Source organism: Lepus europaeus, chromosome 7 (assembly GCF_033115175.1).
Source record: "Lepus europaeus isolate LE1 chromosome 7, mLepTim1.pri, whole genome shotgun sequence".
NCBI classification, from domain to species: Eukaryota; Metazoa; Chordata; class Mammalia; order Lagomorpha; family Leporidae; genus Lepus; species Lepus europaeus.
The window spans coordinates 45,656,203-45,679,428 of record NC_084833.1 but is presented as its reverse complement, the minus strand read 5'-3'; the positions used below and the strand labels follow the sequence as shown (position 1 = coordinate 45,679,428).

General features: G+C 47.6%; 1 protein-coding gene across 2 annotated transcripts in view; it reads left to right on the top strand.

The window, feature by feature from the left end:
- The window catches only part of NAV2 (neuron navigator 2), a 406,486-nt gene that overhangs the window by 203,363 nt on the left and 179,897 nt on the right, over window positions 1-23,226 (top strand). The gene's annotated exons all lie outside the window — the stretch shown is intronic.

Genomic DNA, 23,226 nt, shown 5'->3' with positions numbered 1-23,226 from the left:
ACAGAAAGGGTCATTGCAACATATGAAGGATAATGAGAATCACAACTGCTCATTGTCCAGTTACTGAGTTGTTCTTACACTTAAGCCCTGAGATGCTTTAGGTTCTTTGTATACATAGTTTTGTTCAATCCCTCACATCTCAGCAGGAAGTGTGAGTGCTATCATCTCCACTTTACAGATAAGGAAACTAAGTCTTGGAGGAGTTAAGTAAGTTGTCTACATCATACTGCTGTCAAGGGCCAGATGAGATTTGAATGAGAATGTGTGCCTGATTCCAGTGCTTCTATTTTGCTGTTACCCGTCATACTATCATTAAAGCTACTTTTCACTCATCTCACTGATCATTGAGTCCCTCTTCTGTGTTAGGTTTGATGCAAGTTGCTGGAGATGCAGCCGTGAACAGAACCAGCAAGTGCCAGATGAGTTGTCCAGGCAATCAGAGCCTTAGACTTTCAGAGAAGAAAGTGGTAGCTTAGAGACTGGGGGAAAGGAGTGGCGTTCATGTAGAATCGGGGCTTAGAGGAACAGTGCACACTTCCTGCAGCTTTATAGGGTCCTAGATTGGAGGGGCTTTGGGAGCTTGTTTTCTGATAGATCAACTTGTTAAGAAAAAAAAAACAGCTAGATGTAAAACAGTCTTGATAATTGTAATTCATTTTTGTGACTGACAGTTGCCTCTCTCCCACCCCATACTCTTCTTATGCAAGGTAATGTTTATTCTGCATCTCATTTGTTTTCTCAGTTTCAACACTTTGCTAACACATTTATTTTTTGATCTTGATTTCCTTCAGGGCAATGACAGGACCTAGCAAATATTTGTGAGCCAGAAGTGAACTCTGGTCTACTTCCTAGGCTAGATGGCCCCGGAACTCCCCATGTGTGGCAGACACTATGTTCGGCAGAGGGGACAGGACCACAGACCTTCCCATCTAATGGGAGCACACACACTTGTAACCAACTATGATAAGGGTCTAGGGTGCTCTGGTAGAAGCCTCTCATCCAGTATTGGAAGAATCAGGGAGGCATTCTGGAAGAAATGAGGTCAAAACTGAAAGGTGAATGAACTATGGAGAAGAAGGAAAGACTTTTCTAGACAGAGTGGGCCTCCTGTTAAAAAACTAAGCAGTGAGAGGAGACATGAGATGGTCAAGGAAGTGAAAGTGCAGTGTGTGTGTGTGTGTGTGTGTGTGTGTGAGAGAGAGAGAGAGAGAGAGAGAGAGAGGGAGAGGGAGAGGGAGGGAGGGAGGGAGAGAGAGAGAGACACACGCCTCTGCCTGACTTTATGAAGCAGGTGAACTGGCTGTGAGTTCTACCCAGCAAATTGGTGCCAAATGCTATGTTCTATGGGACGGGCAGATTGCCTGTTAAGCACAATAAATCCTTGTTGAAAGAATTGGGACACCAGTGGCTGAAATGGGATCTAGACCCAGGTTTTATAAATAATTAATGTTTTACCCTCAACTCACTCTGAGAACTCTGGGCCAGTTCCAAATCAGCCTTGGACAGTGGGTGACTCTAGTGTGTCCTCATGGGCCACCTAGGACAGAAATCAGTTTTGAGAGCTATGAGATTTTCAGAGCTCAAGGAGCAGAGCTCCAACAGAGGGGGAAAGACCCCACTCACAAATTTCTGCCCATGGAGCTCTGCTGACTTGGTAGCCTTACCACAAAAGGGACAGCATGCCTTGGTCCAGGTTTTTTTGTGGATGCAGGGAACCTGACAGAGCTCTGTGGAGGTGAAGTCCTGGGCCAGCTGAACACCAGTAAGTTTCAATATCCGTTAGCAAAATGTGCAGGTGGTAACTTCTGCTGCTGCTGCTGCTGCTGCTGTGGCCACCCAAATTGGCCGAGATGATGGGGTGCAGGAACTTCTTCATTGAATTTCTACCAGGTTAGATCTTGACTGAGTAGCTTCTTTTGGTGCTTACGTTCATTGTTAAGTAAAATGTCTATTTTTGGTATAGTTCTTCATCGTTGTCCCATTAAATAAAGATTAGTGAATTGTCAAATGCAAGATGAACTGAGGCTAATGTTTTTGAAATAGAAAGGAAATGGAATTTATGTCTGGACTCTAGGACGTATTACCTCTTACAGAGTAAGTGCAAGAAAGTGGTTCTTGTGTGTTTCTATATCTTGAGAAGGTCACTCTGCTTTCCAACACCCTCAGCATTGAGCAAATGTTTACATTCCACGTAAACACATTTGGACTTTAATGTCTGTGCTGCTGGTTACTAACCTTTTTTTTTTTTTTTTTTTCCAAAGAAAGGCTTATCCATCTACGTATTTGAAAGGCAGATAGAGAGACAGAGAGACAGAGATCTTCCATCTGCTGGTTCACTCCCCAAATGGCCACAATGACAGAGGCCAAGCCAGGCTGAAGCCAGGAGCCTGGAGCTCCATCTTGGTCTTCTCCATGGAGGATGGGGCGCCAGCTCCTGTGTCATCGTCTCCTGCTCTTCCAGGTGCATTAGGAGGGAGCTGGATTGGAAACAGCAGTCGGGACTCAATGTGGGCTGCCGGTGTTGCAAATGGCAGCTTAACTAGCTGAGCCACTACGCCAGCCCCCACTACAATGTTTAAATACAATGGAAAATTTGTCTAAATGTAATATTTTAGAATGCCTGACTCCTCTGACCCATGCCTTTGAGACTTGTTACTGCCAGTGTCAATGTCCCTGTACCCTGGCAAGGCTAGACAGACGGGCATGCAATGACTGAAGATGTCCCTCGGAGTCCATCACAGTGGCCATTATGAACTCTGGCTGTGAGCTCTACTGGGAACCCTGTCCCTTGTGGGCAGTGTTTCTTCTCACCCTGGTGTCAACATCCAGGGGACTGAGATCCTCCTCCTCCTTGTACCCAGCCAGCGCCTCCAAGGAACGTGCCCTACTACCATGGGCTGACCCAGTGAGTTGGTTTTCCAGGGACTGGCAACTCCAAGAGAAGCTAGATTAAAGGGGCATTCAGAGTGCATGGCTGTACCGAAGGCAGGGATAGGACGTGGAATGGAATGAGTGGGTCAAGGCACCCTTGCATTGCCAGCTGCTATTGTAACACTCCCCTCCTGCGCTGAGCCCCTTCGGGTTGGTTTGTTTGAGCTCCTCCTCGGCGAGTCCGCCTTGTTTCTGTGCATCAGCGTTTTCGTAAAAGCCGCTCCTCCAGGATTCCGGCCGGACAGCTGCGGAATAGCTGGCATTTTTCTTTCCTTTTCTGTGTATTGACAGCAGGTTTGAATCACTCTGCCCTGTTTTGTGTAACATAACCAGGGCAGAAATCATTTGAAAAACATTTAGGATGCCTAATTTGATCTTATTTTCGTGAAAGGGAGGCATGGCTCGGTACATTTTGTATTTTTGTGTTTGGAGCTTTATTAAGAACATAAAAGGACCTCCCCTGCCTGCCCCTCCTATTTCCTGCTGATGAACATGGGAGTGGGGGGATCCCTTCCCCAACAGGAATCTCCCCATAGCCCATGGCCTCCACCCACACCCTCGGACGTTCTCTGGTAGAAGTCGGTCTGCACAGTGCTGTGTTGCCAGCCACCCCACCTGGGTCTTACCCAGTCAGCTGGGTTTCTGGCTGGCTTCCCGAAGCTCTCAGTCCCCAGCAGAGCCCTACCCCTTCATACAGAGATGGTCAGAAAGGCTACAACTTGGAAGCTGGTAAACTGAACCATTAGCCCGAGCTGCCCACGTGTGCTTCTGCCCGGTCACAAGCCGAGTTTGCACTGCGCCTCTCTGGAGGATGAGGCTGGGAGACACGGAGGAGAGGGAGGCAGTCCCAGCTCTAGTTCCAGGCCTGTGACCAATTCCAAGAGCAACCTCGGGACGCCACCACGCTCTAAGGGACCATTCCCACCATCACACGGCTGCCCTCAGAGTTTCCATTGACCTCTGTGTCCTGTGCTCACCGGTGGTCACCTGATGGGTGGTGGCCATTTCTGTGCTTTGCTTTTCGCTGTGCTTGCTCACCCTCCTGGAAGTAGTGCCGTCTCCAAAAGCTGCTTGTAACTGTGCATAAAGCCTTGCCTTTGGCAAAGCCACGACTTAATCCATGGAAACTGCTTTTAACCTAAACGTGAACTGTGGACTCCTTGTGCCAGAGATAGGCTGGAGCCAGCTTGTACCAGCTCATGAGAACTGGTTTTTAAATTTTCGGGAGTTTTGCAAGCCTGTGTCTGTCATGCTGGCAGCTTCCAATGTGCTGTGGTAGGAGTATTAACACTGCAGAAATGAGCAAGCACGATAAATCAGAACTTTTATCTCCCCTTCAGAGTCGGTTGTTGGACGTTGGCCAATCCACCACTGCCCTGATTCTTTGAGAGTCAAGTGAAGTTGATCCTGCAGTGCATATGTGGGAGAAGATCTAGTGTTCTTCTTGATCTTTCTGGAAGCCTTTTGTGTGGCTTACTGCGTTTCGCTGGGATGAGGACGAGTTACATTACTGGTGGTTACTTGTTTGTAGAGGCTCTGTGTTGCTGAAATCCTTGAATTGGTATCTACAACCTCTGCACCATATCCCACTCTTACCCCCTGGCTCTGCCCCAGCTCATTTTCTACTCAAAAGACTGACACAGGCTTTGAGCATTGTGGGCTATTTCTGAAAGTTTAGGGCCTTGGAGCAGTTTCACTATTGTAGTACAAACAGCTTGAATTTTAGTAATGGATGTTCACAATGTGAAAAATCCCTTCACCTCCCTTGCCATTTGGAATTCTCTATGGCCATCTCTGTTTTGGTTTTAAGATTCTAGGCTCCTGCTGTGTTGTTTAACCATCCCTCTACCTTCTGTTTCCTTATCTCCTCTGGGCCACACTCCCAGAGCTGCATCTTCCATGCTTGGAGTGGCCTGAAGATATTTCCTAAACCAAAGACACTTCTACAAGGAACTCTGGTGCCAAGTGTTAACATCATATTATTTCACATTTCATAACATACCCCCTTCTCCAAGGCTTGGTTGCTGACTGCCTTCAGGTACAGATTCATTTTACCCCAAAATGAGAGCATGGCCTCACTGCACTAACCCAGTGCGTTTGTTCAGTGAACATTTACCGAGTGCAGACTTGATGGTAGCCACCATGGTTTCCAGGAGCTAAGTGGGTCGTGGCGTCTACCAGGGACTTACTTTCCAGTAGGGCATTGAGGAGGCAAGCCTCTGTGAGAAGCTGCCCATTGTTCATAAAGGGATAGGAGACAATGTTGGGGGGTGGGAATTACAGTCAGGCGTACTCCCCAACGTGGAACTTGGGACACTTGATCACCATTTCTTCTCTTTCGTTGGCTGTCGGAGACTCATTGCCCCGGCCTCCGTGGATCCCTGCATGTTGGCCGCGTTTCTGGCCGTTCTCTCTTCTCACTCGAAGCTTCCGCGTATCTAGTAGCTGTTTTGCGTGAGGGCTCTACTCCCCCCATACCCAGCCTTTCTCCGTGCTGCTGTGCATTGCAAATGCTTTGTCCGCGTTCTTCTCCCACCAGTGTCCCACTTGTCTTTTGATACGTTTCAGGTTAGGTTTTGTTTCCAGGAATCCTTTCCTCCAGGGACTGAGTGTGAGATCTCTTCCCTGAGGGCCACAGTGCCCCGTGTTTATTTCCTGGTCGTCCTCAGATACTCTGTGGTTGTCTGTCTCTCCTGAGCAGGTGAGCACCTTGAGGTCAAGAACTAAGTCACATTCTCTTTTCTCTCCATAACTATTCCAGAGCTTGATAAACAAAGACTCTAATACTGAAGCATCTCCTAAAGACTTTAATAAACATTTACTGTTTGGTGGTAGAGTGGATAAGGGAGTGACCTAGGGAGTTCAACACTGTAAGTCAGACCTGTATCTGTCTTCTGACACTGGACAAGCTACTTCGTCTCTCTAAGCCTCAGTTTTCTAATCTGTAAAAAGGGAGTGTAGCAGTGTCCGCTTCATTGGGTTTTTCTGAGGAGTAAATTAGGCAGCACAAGTAAAATACTTAGCATAGTGCCTTTTATTCATATAAATTTTTATGCTTAAGTTATTGAACTGTTATTAAGGGTTAAAATCATAAAGAGCAAATGATAGGGAAATAAAGTAGTATTTCAGTGTGGGTACCAAAGCAACAATAAGTTTATTATTTAACCAGAGGACAAATTTCGTTATTTCTAAATAACATCCAAGGCTGTGTCTGTGATTTTTGTGTTTCAGGCACTAACGATCAGCAGTGCAGCCTAAAACATCACCTAGAATTGTTAGTGAGACCCAAGTTTACTAAGAAAGAGTAATGAAATAACATGCTAAATCAGTGTGCGTTGAAACCTACCAGTGTATGTTGTTACTCTTAGCCTGCTTAAATAGAAAATACAATTAACTAGAACAGCTCTTGTCAGTTGTTTAAGGCATTTCTTTTTTAAAAAAAAGATTTATTTATTTACTTGAAAGTCAGAGTTACACAGGGAGAGGAGAAGCAGAGAGAGAGAGAGAGGTCTTCCATTTGCTGGTTCACTCCCCAATTGGCCACAACGGTGGAGCTGTGCTGATCTAAAGCCAGGATCCAGGAGCTTTCTCCAGATCTCCCACACAGGTGCATGGGCCCAAGGACTTGGGCCATCTTCTACTGAATCCCAGGCCAATGGAGAGAGCTGGATCGGAAGTGGAGTGGCCGAGTCTTGAACCGGTGCGCATACGGGATGCTGACGCTAAAGGCCAGGGTGTTAACCCGCTGCACCACAGCGCCGGCCCTAAAGCATTTCTAATGAGTGTGTTTGCACTGTGATAGGCTGATGTAGTGACAACTCTCTAAACAACCTTTATTCTATGTCAGGTATTGAAGATTAAAAAAAAAAAAAAAAATGGACCAGGGCTCCTGGCTTCAAGGAATTATTTTTCTAGAGTAAAGGTTAGCAAACTTGGCCTTTCAATGGCTAGACAGTCAGTATCTTGGGCTTACAGGGCCATACACACTCTGTTGCAGCTGCTCACTGCCTCCACCATAGTGAGAAAGCAGCTGTAACCAATATGTAAGTGAATGAGCATTGATAACTGTGTTCCAATAAAACTATTTACAAAGACAGGCATTGGACTGGATTTGGCCTTCAGGTCCCAGCTGACTGACCTCTGTTCTAGTGGGGAGAGCTGCATCTGTGTCAGGAATGGTAGGAAGTTCAGAGGGCCGAGTGCTATGGGGCAGAGGATGGGGAGATGAGAAGGCATGAGCTGGGCCCTGATCCTCACTGGGAGCCTGGGTTAGGGAGGTGCAGGTGCTGTGAGAGGTAAGGGAGAACAACCCAGGCCAGGAGGAAGAGGCGCAGAGGCAGGCGACCCAGACTGGCCCTCACCAGCCTGGGTACTTGCAGGTTCCTGCCTGCCCTCCAGAGCTCCGATTGGAAGTCTGGACCCATCTCAGGCTTCCTGCACGTTCCCGTGCTCTTCCCAGCTTCCGTGAACGTCGTCTCTGTTCCGCCCCAGCACCCTGAGCATGGAAGCAGACTTCCACACTGATTTCCAAGAGACAGCCACTTGTAGCAAGCATTGCATATTCTCCAGCCAGTTTTGTGGCAGTGTGTTAAGGGGAGGGTAGTGTAATGGGGAGGGAAATGCTACACCCCTCCTGGCCCCCAGCAGTTCTTTCTCGCATCCTCTGTAAGACAGGTGATGTTCCCAAGGGCCTCAGCTCCTGGCACATGTAGCTTGTCGTGGATTTTCCTACCAGAGACAACTTTCCCACCTAACTGGAGCGTTGTTGATCCCCTTAACCTAACAGATGGTGGCTTCACAGAAATCTTCTGCAACCCCTTCCCATCACATACTCCCCCTGACTGCATAGCTTAGCTTCCATGGTTCTGTTAGCTTTCAGGCAGGAAAATGAGGCTGGAGCAAAAATCTGTAGCTGCCCCCTGGACAGCTGCAGGCTCAAGTCCCACCTTCGTATTCTCCAGCTGTGTGGTACCAGGCCAGGGACTCTCCCTCCCTGGCCCTGAATTCATGGCTCTGTAAAACAGACTGGATGATGCTCTTTCCGGGAAGAAAACCTGTTCCAGCCCGTGTAGGGCCACAACCTGTGTCTTTTCCTGCTTTCCTGTCTTCCTTGAAGTCAGAAATTGGGAGGATACAATTGCATTTGGGGTCTCTGGCTCTCACATTTTTAACACAAAATGTGACACTTGTTGAGGAAGTTTCGCTGTTTGTTTCAATGTTGCAGTGTCTGGATTGACAACTGGAAGTCGCTGGGTCAGAAGTCAGTTTAACAGTATTTGAAGCCATCAGCTTCGTATATGGTTTGCCTGCCAAAATTGGGACAGAATGGACGAGTCAGGTCTGCGTGCCTGCTTTGTTCCAGCTGGGACTGGGAGGTGACTTGTAAAGATTCTTCATTCTGGAAATAAATGCAGTGCACATGCAACTGAATGGAGAGAGGATCTGCAGGCTGGCTGAGCCGGGAACAAGAGTCTGAGTAATTGAGCAATGGAGTAATGTATCCCATTTTTCCTTCTGCTTGAGTGGAATGAATGTGACCCTGGAATCCTGCTTGCGATTAGTCCTGTGAATGCATTTGGCTGACCAGATTTTTACCCTGATCAAGTGCAGAATCTATATATTTTGTCCTCCTGAGTTTGATTTTAATCGCTTGGCATGGGTGCCCGGATACTTTGTTTTCTTTTACTGCTTTGTAAAGAATTCAGCTCTAGAAGTTCCATGTGGGGGCAGTTAAGACCTAGAACCAGCCTGAGTTACTTCCTGGCTCCCACTTGCTCCCACGCTCAGGTAGCCCCTGTGGTGATCCGCAGCTCCATTGACCTTTCCCATCCCCTATCACAACAGCCTCACACCATGTTGTTCCTTTGTGCTATGGTTTGTCCCATACACAAGGTGTGGAATCCTTTAAAGGCATAGACCAGGTATCCATTGCTGTATCCTGAGCACCTGGGAAAGTATCTGAAACAAAAGAAGTATCAAAAAAAAATGTTAGAGGGATGGGATGGAGCAGGGTGATGGAGGAACAAACATATAATGTTGTGGTTGCTTTAGGTTTCCAAGGAGAAACAAGGACGGGTAATGTTGAATCCCAACCATATCCCTGGGTTCCACACATGCAGAAATCATTATTCAGAATGACAAAGGTCCACTGGAACGACACTGAATACGCGTGGGCCTGTGTGTAAGTTTGAATTGCAACCTCCAAGCCAGTTTGTGAGCAAGCCTGCTTTCCACATTAGATCCGCTACGCCTGCCAGCGAGTGAGAAGTTCCTTGTCTCCGTGCTCACCGTGGTTCCTGGGAAGAGCCCCCTGAGTCTTACAGCAGCAGCACAGGTGTGGCCAGGAGTGACTGAGTCACCGCTGCAGACACTGAGGGCTCTGTGTTCCTGGGCTGCCGCCCGTACGCCTGGTGAGGTGGAGGAGGCACAGAGGCCAAAGCTTGTCTTGCACAGGGCTCTGGCTCAGAGCAGCAACAAGGAGGAACTTGCCAGAGACCTGTGGTTATCCTAGGTGGGGCCATGGGAACTGCTTATAAAACCTGGATGCTTTTGCTTGCACACTGGCGCCAGAAGGGCAATTTTCTCTTCCTACGTAGAATTGGGTCGGAAAGGGTGTTTGGAGTACTTCTGAAAGACAGCAGTGCCATTGCGGTTCTGTACCTCTAGGCTTCACTTTAGGAAAACCCAGTTAATGGGACACATTAGAATTCATCTGAATGGAGAGTGTTTTTCAGTTTGTAGCTTCTGTGATGTCATTGCCCTGTTGCTTCTCAAAGGGAAGGAAGAAAGTTTGGTCACCATCTCCATTTAGTGGTTGAAAAGAGCCTGGGCTTCCATGCTCAAACTCTTACTGTGTCATTTGCTAATTTACTGCTTACCTTGGGCAAACTGCTAATAGACTCGATCTATGGTCAGTCTATTTCCTAAGATACTTGTGTGTCGGGGCTGGCACTGTGGTGTAGCGGGTAAAGCTGCTGCCTGCAGTCCTGGCTTCCCATATGGGCACTGGTTCGACTCTTGGCTGCTCCACTTCAGATCCAGCTCTCTCCTATGGCCTGGGAAAGCAGTAGAAGAAGGCCCAAGTCCTTGGACCTTGCACCCGCATAGGAGACCCGGAAGAAGCTCCTGGCTCCTGGCTTTGGATCGGTGCAGCTCTGGCTGTTGTGGCCAATTGGGGGAGTGAACTAACGGAGAGAAGACCCCTCTCTCTCTCTTTCTCTGCGTTTCCTTCTTTCTGTGTAACTCTGACTTTCAAATAAATAAATAAATCTTTTTTAAAAAAAAGATACTTGTGTGAATTAATGAAATCATTAATTAAAGGAATTTGTGAAATTACTTAAAGCACAGCACCTGGCACATGGTTGGCATTCGATAAATGGTAGTTATTAATGTTTTGTTTATGAATAAACCGAAGCTTAACTACACTAAGTAACTAGCTCAAGATTATGAAGATAGGGGCCAGAGTTGTGGTGCATTGGGTTAAGCCGCCACTTGTGTAGACCGCCCCCCTATCAGAGCACCTGTTCAAGTCCTGGCCGCTCCACTTCCGAGCCAGCTCACTAGTAACAGACACAGAAAAGCAGCATAAGATGGCCCAAGTAGAAGATGTCGCCCACATGGGAAAACTGCATGGAACTGCTGGCTCCTGGCTTCAGCCTGGACCAACCCTGACTGGTGTGGCCATTTGAAGAGTGAACCAGCAGATGGAAGATCTCCCTCTGTCTCTCTGTCTCTCTCTCTTTCTGTCTCTCCCTCTCTGCCTTTCAAATAAATCTTTTTTTAAAAAAAATAGATTACCAGGATATTAAATTGGACTTGAATCCATCTATAGAATTTTATAATTTGCATAATTCTCAGAGTGACCTGAGTAGCATGGAGCCCAATAAGATGATTTTCTTGGAATTCTTTCGACCTGATCATTATGACCTGATTTTTTAAAGATGTCTTAGTGTCTTAGCCTAAGTGACAGTCCCTAGGCTTCATCCAAGTGAGTGCTCCATTTATAAAGACAGTCTACCACCAGCTTGTCACAGCCAGGCCTGTTGCATAAAACAAAACAGGCACCTGGGGAAATTGCTTCCTGACTTGGGTGAGTGAAGCTGGTGTGCAGCCTCTGGGGGCATTTTCTACCTCAGTGAGTTTCCCTTTTTTTTTTTTTTTTTTCCCAGAAGAATTCTGTTTTTCCATCAGGAAGACAGGCTCCCAAGAAGTCTGGTAGGACCGTGAGGATCAGTAACATGCGTGGAGCCCTGAAATCATTTGATCTATCCGATCCTGAGTGTCTGCATACTTGGCAGAATCAGGATAAATGACTGCTTTCTTCCCTCTGTTCCTGCACATTTGGCTTAACACAATCGCAGATAGTGAAGAATAGTCCAATTCAGCTCTCGGTTTCTGCATGGATTCCCCCAGAGAAACACAATGAGCTAGTTCTTTGGTTGGCTTCTGGTTTTGATTGACAGAAAAAATAACAGCAGAAAGATTACATTTTTTCCCGCATCCTAAATCTTGAAGAACAAAAACCATATTTGAATGCTGGCTAAGCTGTTGGATATTCCCATTAGTTTTTTTTTTTTTTTTTTTTTAAAGAAGAACCTCCTGGAGGGAAAAAATTCTTTTTCCTCGGGGAAGGAGGTAAGCTCCTCAAACATCAGTGTCTCTAAAAGCTGTGGACCGAAGACTTGATGAACGCTCTGCTCTTGTGTCGAGAGAAGAGCGTGAACGCCAAGAGCCCACTGTAGTCTTTTCTCAACTCGTGGTAGACCAGAAGTACAGCTTAGGTGTGGGGCCTTTGAAATAGAGTTGCCTGACTTGAATGTGTCTGGTCTCTGGCATACCAGCCCCCGTGCCTGTGCCCTCCGTGGTGACATCCGGTGATTACTGTATACTCACTGGATCTATCCCACAGGTTGAAAAAGTCACTACTATAAAAGTGTTTGGCACAGAGAGATGCTATGGAAATGTTGGCTGTTACTCTTCTTAGTACATACATGTTAGTAATATGGTTATCCATTTTTTTTTTTGCCATGGAAACTTGTTGCCAAATAAAAATCCGAGATGTAACAGGAGCTGCTCCGGTAGAAGTGGAGCAGAGAGCGAGCGGGAGAGGTTGGCGGGACTTCCCTTTCCACAGTTGCTGGAAGCATCCTCCACTCTCGGCCCTCTGCAGCTGCTCCTGAGCATGCTCCGTGGAGCCCTGGCTGCCTCCCTCCGCCCTCGCCCCAGTGCTGCTTCCTCTGGTTCAGATTCCTCTGGAGTCACGGCCTGGCTCTCACAGTCGTTACTTTCACATTTATTTTTTATCCAGGGTCATCGGATAGAAAAAGGAACAAAAGAGGAGCCACCTTGCTAATAACAGTTCTTTTGCCTTCTCCCGAGTGTCTGTTCCCTTAGCTGGGTGTCTCAGTCCCTGTGGCCACTTTTCATTCACAGCGACTTAGAGCCCTCGACATTCTGTTCTGTATCTGAGCTAACTACAGTTTCTCAGCCTGGCGTTCTAAGAATTCATGTCTCTAGCACCTGCTGTTTGAACTTGTGTACCGCAGTCAGCTGGGGAGCTGGTTAGACTCCAGCTTCCGGGTCCATCCCCAGAGTCTGGGGTGGAGCCAGGGAAGCTACGTTGCATCAGCTCCAGAGTCCCAAGTTCAATAACAGTCATGTCACTTACTGAATGCAAGACCTTGAAAGCGTCGTTACCTGCCCAGGGCTCCGTTCTCATGTGAGGGAAAAGAATGACTTAGTTTCTCTGATCTCTAAGGGGACCACCTGGGCCCAGAATGTTAAGATCTCACTCTTCTGGCTGTGGTCTGATCTAAGTGGGGGAAGGATCCTCCCGTCCCTTGTTCTCAATGTCTTTCCCAGGTTAACATAGCCCCAGATCCCATCAGTTTTCATGGGGGCTGTGTCCCATGGTCCTCACTGTTGGTAGAAATCCTTTTAGGCATGCTGCTGCCTGGTCTTAGCCCCTGCTGTCTGTTTGCATTTAGCCTTGGAGCTTTGGGGCAGAGCAATGTACTAATCCTTTCTACATAAAGTGAGCACTTAACACAGTAAGGGTTTGTAATGGTTCAAAGTGGCTATCATGGACGGAGGTGTCACGGGAGTGGAGTGTCACTCCATGGGGGAGACCGAGCTGTGTCTTCCTCCTTCCCCTTGCTCCCCTGGTTAGTGGCTGTGACCTGGCGGGCAGCTGTCTTTTCTGACTTGGGCTGTTTTTCTGCCCTCTTCACAAGGACAGTGTTTATCAAAACACATCCCATGGTGGGCTTCTTTCTTAAGCTGTCCCAGAAAGATGGCTCTGTGGCAAATCACCTTCAGGATCAAACCTTCCTATTACCATTTTGAGGCTTGCAGTGCAACTCTCCAAGGCCTTGACAAGTCCCGTCGACCAGAAAGCCATTTGCTTACTGTTCAGCCCTGTTTCCCAAACCCAGCGTACTGTGGAGCCCTCCTTTTTGTTAATGCATCTCTTTGTTGTGCAGTGCAAAGCATTCTGGTTGAACTCTGGTTTGGAGGTCTCTGTTTGGGGATGCCCATCTTTTGTCTCAAGAGAAAGCGGGAAGGTTGGATTGGCATCTGAGAGGAGGAGGTTTGCAGAAATCCTCACTAGCTCTGCCTTCGTGGGGTGTATGTACACTAGTAGAACTGTGTCACCCTGCCAGAAAGCTGTTGGTTGTAGACCCTGGCCTCCTGAAAAGTGGGATTTGCCCCATATGAAGTGTTTCTGATCTCTCTGTGACATTTCCTACACCCTTAAAAAAAAAAGCAAGGATGTTTCCCCAGCCAGTTTTGTGCTTTCTTACAACCATATATGGTACAAGAGAGAGAAATGGCTTCACCAAGTAAAGCAAAGGTTTTCTCCTAGGGATTTTGAACAAAGAAGTTCAAGAGAGAGGGAGGATGTGTTCTGAGGGTGGTACAGCTTTAAGAAACGAAAGATAAAGAGTGGAAATACCTTTTATTTTTAAAGACCGCTTTCTTCAAATGCTAGCTGTTTGTCTCCCTACCCAGATGAGGAGGAGGATTTTTAAGATGTGTGTTGGACATCTTTTACTGAAGACACTCTGCAGGGAAGGGAGAGATGGACTTTAAGAATTTGTTCTTTTTGAAGGAAGTGTCATCAAGAGGCGAAGCATAAGGCACATTGCCGGTGAGCTCCCCTTTGCTCAGCTTAACAAGTTCTGTACAACACTCCGTGGGACTTGAACGCTTACCTGGTAACACTCTTGGGAGAAATTCTAGTGAAAACTGCTTTGGAAAATGACACTGCGTTGTCTTCTTGGACTGTTTTTTAGTTACCAGCAGAGAAAATAATGCCCTCCTTACCCCTGGTTTCACTTGGTTTTAGCCAAAACAAGCTACCAAAGACAAAGGTTTAGCTTGTTACATATACAAGGGAAACATGCCTGTCATTTCGCCAGCTCTCGAGGGCCTCACCATTTCCCCTCGGGGAAAAAGTCAGTGGCAAACTGTGAAGTTCATGGCTCCTACAGGACAGAAAAGGCTTCAGGCTGTTAGGGTACTGTGTTTTATTTTATTTTATTTATTTGGCACATCATCATAAGATGGTGGAGTATTTGTACATTTTAAGCAACCTTGTCTAACAAAATTCCCACCATACGTAGAAGACATTAAAAACATCTTCGAGACTTCCAGTCATGTGAGTTCACTTAGCTCTAGAGAGAACAACTGACATGATTAGCCAAGCGGGGACAAGTCTGGCACACCTGATTTTAATTTTGAGCCATACAGAGGGGTGTGGTATGGTGTGGGCAATCACTTTTGTTTATTTACTGTTTTTTTTTTTTCTTCCCCCAAAAAACCACTTCTAGGCATCTAATAGTGCATCAGCCATTCTTGTGAGTAAGCTGAATACAGCTGCGAACCACAGCACAGGCCGGCACGTGCCAGGGACACTGTTTTTTAAGTGATAGCTGTCCCCGTGAGTGTGACGTGGTATCTGCCGTGGTTCTGATTCGCACTCCCTAATGATGAGTGATATTGAATGTCTTTCATGTTCTTATTGGCCATTTGTGTATCTTCTTTTGAGAAATGCTTGTTCAAGTCCTTTGCCCATTTGAAAATCCGGTCGTTTTTTGGTGTTGAGTTGTAAGAGTTCTTTATACATTCCAGATACCAATCCCTTGTGAGACATGTGATTTGTAACTGTCAGCTTTTCACTGTGGCGATTGTCAGGGTGCTTTGATGCTCTGAAGTTTTTAATCTCGATAAAGTCCAATTTGTCTATTTTTTTTTCCTTTTGTTGCCTGTGATTTTGGTGTCATCTAAAAGCTCAGTGCCAAATCCAATGTCATGAATCCTTCCCCTGAGACTTTTATAGTTCTGCCTCTTATGTTTAGGTGTTTGATCCATTGTCAGACATTGAGGTCTCTGATTCACTTTGACTTAATTTTTATAAACAATGTAAGGTTGCCGCCCTACTTCTTTTTATCTTTTTTTGTTGTTTTGTATCTGAATATCCAATTTTCCCACCCCCATTTGTCAAAAAGACCATCCTTTTCCCACTGAATAGTTGTGGGACTCTTGTCGAAAATCGTGTGGCTACATGAACAAATGTTTGTCTCTGGACTCCAGCCATTGGTCAATATGTCTCTCTTTAGGCCAATACCACATTGTTTCGAATACTTCAGCTTTGTAGGAAGCTTTGAAACTAGAAAGTGTGAGAACTCCAGCTTTGTTCTTTTTCAAGATGGTTTTCACTATTCCAGGCCCTCGGGATTTCATCTGAATTTTGGATGGATTGCTCTGTTTCTACCAAAGAAAATTCCATTGGGATTCTGATAGGGTCTGGATTCACAGAGCGTATTTGAAGCCGCGTTTGGTTATATCGGTCATTATCTTTATTCTAGCCTGGATGTCCTAGGAGGCTGTGGTGTGATAGGCACCCTAAGATCCTTGGAGTATGTGGGTCCAAAGCCCGGCTCCCTCTGGCTCCATATTCTGCCACTTTCCTGTTCCTTCTGTCTGGAGCTCCGGAAATCCTCTCCAGGAAGGAGTTGCGCAAGTCAGACTGTGATTAAGCCCAGGCCCTTAACATTACACATTGATACAGTGGTGCTGAGAAGGCTCCACTGGCAGAGCCATTAAGTAGACCAACTGAAGTTGATGTTCTCTGTAGAGTAGTGGCTAACGGCATTGTAAAGAAACTGACCTGGGCCACTCTGAAAACATACACTTTGCCAGGGGAAAAAAAAAAAAAAGGAAAGGAAAGGAAGAAAAAACTGGTTTCAATTATCCTGACAAATTTGAATGCTCAAGATTGACACCTTGACAAATTGTAGGAAATTGCAAACATTTTCCCAGGCCCGATGACCAGGCCTATTCCCTCTAGGCTTTTGGAGAGGATCGAGGCCAGAAACCTCCCCAGGGCAGGTCCAGAATCACATGGCAGCAGCAGGAGCTGGGATCAGCTGGCCTGGGACGCTCTCCCTCCATGCCTGTTGGCATCAGGAAGAGACCACCAACGTCTCCCTCACAGCAGCTGGGGACGAGACAGACCTGGGGCCGGTGTCCGCCCGTGCACAGGCAGAGAGGAAGAAATGCTTATTTATCTGCCGTAGACAGTATTTTCATTTAGAAAGCTTTGGGGTCCTGTCAGGGAAGGTTAAGGCTGGTTGCCAGGAAAACCAAACGTCTTCCCTCCGCACTGGAGGATTAACGCTCTCTCTAAACTTAAAAAAAAAAAGTCTTTTCTGTTCTTCAAAGGCATCCTGTCTGCAGTATTTCAAATGAGACTTTTCCTTCTTGTGGTGGCTTGTCAGTTGGTGGTGGGTGAACTTCATAAGCTAGTCTCCTTAGAACTGAGGTGTTCCGACAGCCAAGAAAGACCCACCAGTGGATAGAAAAATATGTTAATGGGCAATGTGGTTAGCATTTGTTAGAACAGACCAGGGTGGAATAAATCAGACCTTATCCTACATGATAGTATGCCTTGATATTTTTAGTTTTACACATGGATCTAAGTGAATGTTTTCGGATTTTCATACAATATATTGTTCTTACTATCTTGAGTGGTGGACAAATTGTTAGAGATGTAATTTTTAAATTCTCTTTGGCTCAGCAAGGCCCAGTCATGTCACTAAATCTGTCCATTCTCAGCAAAATAGCATATGATAAACAAATGCGTATAAATATATAAAGCTAAAAAGTAACCATTTCAGAGGCCGGAATTGTGGCGCAGCGGGTTAAGCTACCAGTGGCAATGCTGGCATCCCGTGTCAGATTGCCGGTTTGAGTCCTAGATGCTCTGCTTGTGATCCAGCTTCCTACTGATGTTCCTGGGAAGGTAGCACACTATAGCCCAAGTCTTTGGGCTCCTGCCACCCACCTGGGAGACTCAGTTGGAGTTCCAGTCTTCTGGCTTTGGCCTGGCCCCGTCCTGGCCATTGTAGCCAACTGGGGAATGCACAGGCAATGAGAACTCTTTATGTCTCTCCCTCTGTCACTCTACCTTTCAAGTAAAAATTTTTTAGGAAAAATAAAAATAAAAAGTGGCCATTTTTGGATGTGTTGTGATCCTAGTTTCCTGTTTGGGCTGTGTGGTTAGATTTCTATTGGGTCAATTACATTTGACAAAATAATACATTTACTATAAAAGAGGAAGTCTTGGTATAATGTAACAGTATTTCCCCAGTTGCAAGCCTGTGTGATTTTTGCCAAGTTTGTGAGCCACTCATTTGTTTTATATTTTCCTTAAATCAGGTCAAATTTTAATTTGTATTTAATGCCCATGCATCTGTTAATTTACATATGGGCTATTTGTCTTTGTAATATGCAATAAAGTAAATGTATACCTTTTCAAACACAAATACTCCCCCGTGTGCCACCCAAAATGGCTCACGTGTTTCCATGGCCCACACTGCATTGTTCGGGGAATCAGATGTCAGATCACTCTTTTACACTTTTCTTTCTGCCTCTTAGAGCCCTTTGCCCCACCAGAGGTTCGCATCCACGAGGAAAGAAGTGAGGGCTGTTGTTTATTAGGGAGGGAGGTGCTCTTCATTTTGAAGAATGTGCCTGCCTGCCTTCCCCAGGTGCGTTTTCACCTTGCATTTCTGACCTCACAGGCAACACTGCTTCAAGGCTGATTGTGCCTGGACCAAGCCGGTTCCTCCACCTGATAGTAACCTTACCTGTGAGAGTTGTGCAGGGCAAGAGTTGAAGAGAGGGAACCACCCTGTATGTTACAGCACAGAATGATGGAGCTAATGAGGGTGTCCTCGTGGGGACGTAGCGGCCATGGCCCAGCCTCCCAGGGCGTCTCAGAGCCTCGCTGAGATCTGGACAGAAACAGAGCGGAGGTGGGCGCCACGGCTCACTAGGCTAATCCTCTGCCTGCGGCACCGGCACCCCGGGGTTCTAGTCCTGGTTGGGTCACCGGATTCTGTCCTGGTTGCTCCTCTTCCAGTCCAGCTCTCTGCTGTGGCCTGGGAAGGCAGTGGAGGATGGCCCAAGTGCTTGGGCCCTGCACCCCATGGGAGACCAGGAGGAAGCACCTGGCTCCTGGCTTCGTATCGGCACAGCGCCGGCCGTAGCGGCCATTTGGGGGGTGAACCAATGGAAAAGGAAGACCTTTCTCTCTCTCTCTCTCTCTCTCACTGTCTAACTCTGCTTGTTAAAAAAATAAATAAATAAACAGAGCAGAAAGGACTCCAGAGAAATAGGTGGGGTGACTGAAGTCAAAGAGGCAAAATGGCAGATCCAGCTTCACACCCTTTGTTGGTGACAAAGCTTTGGCCCTGGCCTACCCACCCTGCTCTCCTGCATTTATCTCACTGCCTTAGAAGCCTGGTAAGGAGACCCTCACCCTGGAGCCCACAGGACTCCGGTATTAGAAGTGGCTTCTTTCCAGAGACAGAGCAGGTCCCAAATAGCCACTCAGCCAGGATCTGAGATCGCTGGCACCATAAGCTTGCCCGGGAATGACCGAAATGTGTCAAGTTCCCTGACCCAAGGCCATTCACGACCTGAGCCCTCTTCACTGGTTAGGGGATCTCTGGCTGTGACAGGAGCACAAAGTATTGGTGATGTGGTCCTCAGAAGCCCTGCTGCCTGTCGCCTTCCTCGGAAGATTTCTGCCTAGAACCCGAATCCAGAACTGCCGCCAGGTGCTGCATGTCCTGGCTCTAATGAGCTGCCTTCAGTTGTCCCCGGGATTCTGCAGAACAGCCCAGGCTCAATGTCAGGTTGATGACTTAGCACAAAGCTTGTTGCCTTCAGTGTGATTGGAACTGTCAACACTACCAACCAGCCACTCAGAAGACATACGCTGACTATGTCTGTGCTGTGGCAGGCTTGGGGACACAAGGGTGCCCTGGAGGAGATCGTGGACAAATGGAATAACAAAGCAATGTAGAGAAAACACCATTTGATAGCTCAGGAATCACCTCCTCCAGGAAGGCTTCCCAGACTCTGCAGGGAGAATTAGCACCCACTTTTGGTTCTCATAATACCTATTATAGTCCCATGGAGCTCTTCCCATTGTTCTTTTGTTTCAAGGTTGGCTGCACCCCTGTGCAGTGAATTTTTGGAGGGCAAGTTCTGTGCTTGTTCAGATCTTTACTCTAAAGAAAAAAGATTTATTTATTTGAAAGAATTGCACAAAGAGATAGAGATAGAGAGAGAGAGAGAGAGAGAGAGAGGTCTTCCATCCGTTGGTTCACTCCCCAATTGGCCACAATGGCCGGAGCTGCGCTGATCCGAATCTAGGAACCAGGAGCTTCCTCTGGGTCTCCCATGTGGGTGCAGGGGCCCAAGGACTTGGCCTTCCTCTACTGCCTTCCCAGGCCATAGAAGAGAGCCGGATCAGAAGTGGAGCAGCCAGGACTTGAACCAGTGCCCACATGAGATGCCGGCACCGCAGGCAGTGGCCCCACCTGCTATTTCTTTGATTTTGGAGTATGGTGTAAAATCAGTGGCCCTCCCAAAGGCTTTTATAATGAAGATATGGACAGAGCACAGAGCAGAGGAATATGTATGTGGTGCAAACCACCGATGGCCCTAGGATAGGGGATGGTGCAAAGAGGAGGAGGTCTTTGAATTAGAATTTGAAAGTCAGAAGCCATTCTGGCACAGCCCTAGGAGTGACTGAGGAGCTGGTATACCCACGTTTGTATAAGCCTTTCCCCTGCACCTGTCGCCTTTCGCTGAAGGAGACACACTTTTCAGCGACTCTGGCTCTTTCACTCAAGACAAGCCAGGTGTCTTTTTTGCTGGGTCAGTTGTTAGCCAGTTGATTGTTGCTTCATTTCTAGCTGTGGTTCTGAGGGTTTCAAATGCATAGAAATGGTAGGTGGGGGCATTGGTTGCCAAAACTGTTTCTGAAAGTCTCAGAGGAGTTTTAAGCACGATGTCACACTGATTCACGTACACTTGGGGGCGATGCTCAGACTTCTCTGGGGAAGAGAGGGTGTCCTTCTGGGTGTGAGCTTACAATTCCTGCGAGGACCATATTGCAAACTGCTCCCAGGTCCCCTTGACTTTTCCTTAGCATTTATTTCCCAGCAAATTATTTATGAAATGAACTCCCCTCAGTTCCTCCTCGCTAGGATGGAAACCCCTTGAAAATAGAGGACTGCATTTCTTTTTGTCACCAATGGACCCCAGGTACCTAGAACAGTGTCTGGCATACGTTGGGTGCTGGATGACTGAGTATATGGCTGGATGACTGTTGAATGTGTTGAGTGGGCGAGTGCTTTATTTCTGTCCCAGCTCTGAGCCCAGGCAAGGGGAACGGCAGTTATCCTAAAAGATGGCACTTGGTCACTGGTGTTTCAGCCGGAGAGCCACCCTCTGTTATAGGTTCTGCTTCCTTCCCATTGGCAGGGCTTGCTTGGGACCACCACAGAGGTCATGCTTGTGCTAATAGCAAAAGGCAGTGCCTGGAGTGAAGCTGCCACCTGCAACCCAGCATCCCATTTTGGAGTGCTGTTTGGAATCCCAGCTGTTCCACTTCCAATCCAGCTCCCTGCTAATGCTCCTGGGAAGGCAGCAGAAGATGGTCTAAGTGCTTGGGCTTGGGTCCCTGCCACCTATGTGGGAGACCCAGATGGAGCTCCAGGCTCCTGGCTTCAGCCAGGCCCAGCTTTGGCTGTTGTAGCCATTTAGGGAATGAGCTAGCTGACAGGAAGTGTTTCTTTCTCTTTTTTTGTATCTCTCTCCATCACTCTGCCTGTCAAATCACATCAATCAATCTTTTTTCAAAAAGGCAATGCCTGAAAAGTGCTCTGATAGTTTAAGGGACTGTTGTGCATAGGGACTCTTCATCAGCTGTGACACAGTCCCAGAGAGCTCTCTGGCAGAGATCTGGGTTCAAATCCTACATGAGTCCACTTCCAGCCATGTGATGTGGGGTCCCACATTAGCGCCCCCTGAGTCTCAGCCTCCTCTCTGCTGAAATAGGGACAGTGAGCCCCTCTTCACCCTCGGGTGGGCAGCGTCAAGCCTTGGAGACCCTCAGCCGGCCGGCAGCGTGCGTGGCTTCTGTGAGCCTGTTTGCAAGTCAGTCTGTGAGTCTTCCCCAGGAAAAGCTCCAGCAACTCCCCGTGCGTTTTGTCAGGGAGGATCTCCAAACCCCAATCCCCAGGAAGGCAGGAAGATGTATGAGTCTTAAAACATTGGGAGGTCTGCTTTGGATCACCCTGGAGCTGAGGCTTCCCGAGCAGCCGTGGAGAGAGGAGGCAGCTCCTCCACACGGAGCTGGCGGCTCGGTGCTCGCGCCCCACACAGGGGCTGCCTTCACTCGGCCGCAGCGGCCGTTGACTTTTAAATCATAAAAAGCCGCTCTATATACAGTTTACTCTGTTGCTGGAAGGCAGCGGAACATAGGTATTAGGGGAAAGGGGAAAAAAAAGAGGAGAAGCAGCAGCCGTTAATCCCGCCAGGCTTCTGGGCACTGGAGTAGTTGTGGATGACAAAAGTTAATTAGAAACATGAGCAGTTTAACCGAAAACACTTGTGACAATCGGAAGGGCAGCGTCTCCGGCTGCAGGCTTGTTCCTAGGGAATCACCGAGGGAGAAAGTGGCTGCCGCTCGGTAAGTCGGTCCCTGCGACTTTGCAGATGTGCTTTTAGGGGGCCAGAGGGGTGCAACCCGCGTGCTGCACTCACAGCGCGTGGGCGTGGGTGGACGTGGGCACCGGGCTCAGCTGTGGCCCCTTTCCCTGACACCCTCTCCAGCAGCTGTGTTGGGAGCCCAGCGCTACAGGCTTCGTTTCTGGGATACCGGGGCACCTCAGTGCCAGCAGAACCCCAGTCTGGTGCCCACCCTGCCCGGAATCTTCCTGGCTCTGGCTTGGAAATATCTCCAGGCTTTTCTGAGAAGAGTCTGGCCAGGGAAACACCCCCTGAGCGCCAGGGGGAAGCCTTGCCTTTGCAATAACTCGCGTGTTTTCTCGCCTGCGGGGAAGTCGTGTGCACACCATGTATTCTTAGAAGAAAAGGAAAAGCCTTTCTTTTTATAAAAAGTGCTGCCCGAATCAAGTGTGTGCTGATGAAAACTGCCGTGCTTTGGTAGGACTTTGTAACTTCTATGGAATATTCTCTAGAGATTGTGCTTGTTTTCTCCTTGTCTGTTTTTTGGGGATCTGTTTTATTTGAATATTTCTGCTGTATTATTTCCTTAAAAGTTGGATAATCCTTGTTTGTTCAGGATTTATTTATATATTTGAAAGGCAGAGTGACACAGAGAGGGGGAGAGACAGAGAGATCTTCCATCTGCTGGTTCATTTCCCAGATGACCGCAGCGGCTGGGGCTGATCCAGGCCAAAGCCAGGAGCTTGGAACTCCATCCAGATCTCCCACATAGGTGGCAGGGTCCTAAGCATTCAAGCCATCTGCTGCTGCTTTCCCAGGCACATTAGCAGGGAGCTGGATCGGAAGCGGAGCAGCCAGGACTCAAGCTGGTGTGGGATGCCAGCATCACAACTGTGGCTTAACCCACTACGCCACAACACCCGGCCCCGTTGGAAGATTCTTGATTCTTTCACGTAACTGGGAAGTGTGGCTGTGGGTTGAGTAATTCGGAAAGGAAATTATTTCCTATGCATTTCTTCTACCACCATAGGGCTGCACGTTTTTGTCGGTTTGCTTTTCTGTGAATTTGCATGTTAATTAGGATTTAAGGTACGCATACCTGTGCACAGTACATAGCACCAAATTGTGTCTAGGAGAGATGTGAATGCCAGATGATACAGGGAAGGAGGGAGTTGAGCTGGGATTTAGTTTGGCCACAGGCAACCCACAAGGCAGATAAGGACATGTGAGTTGGGAGTGATG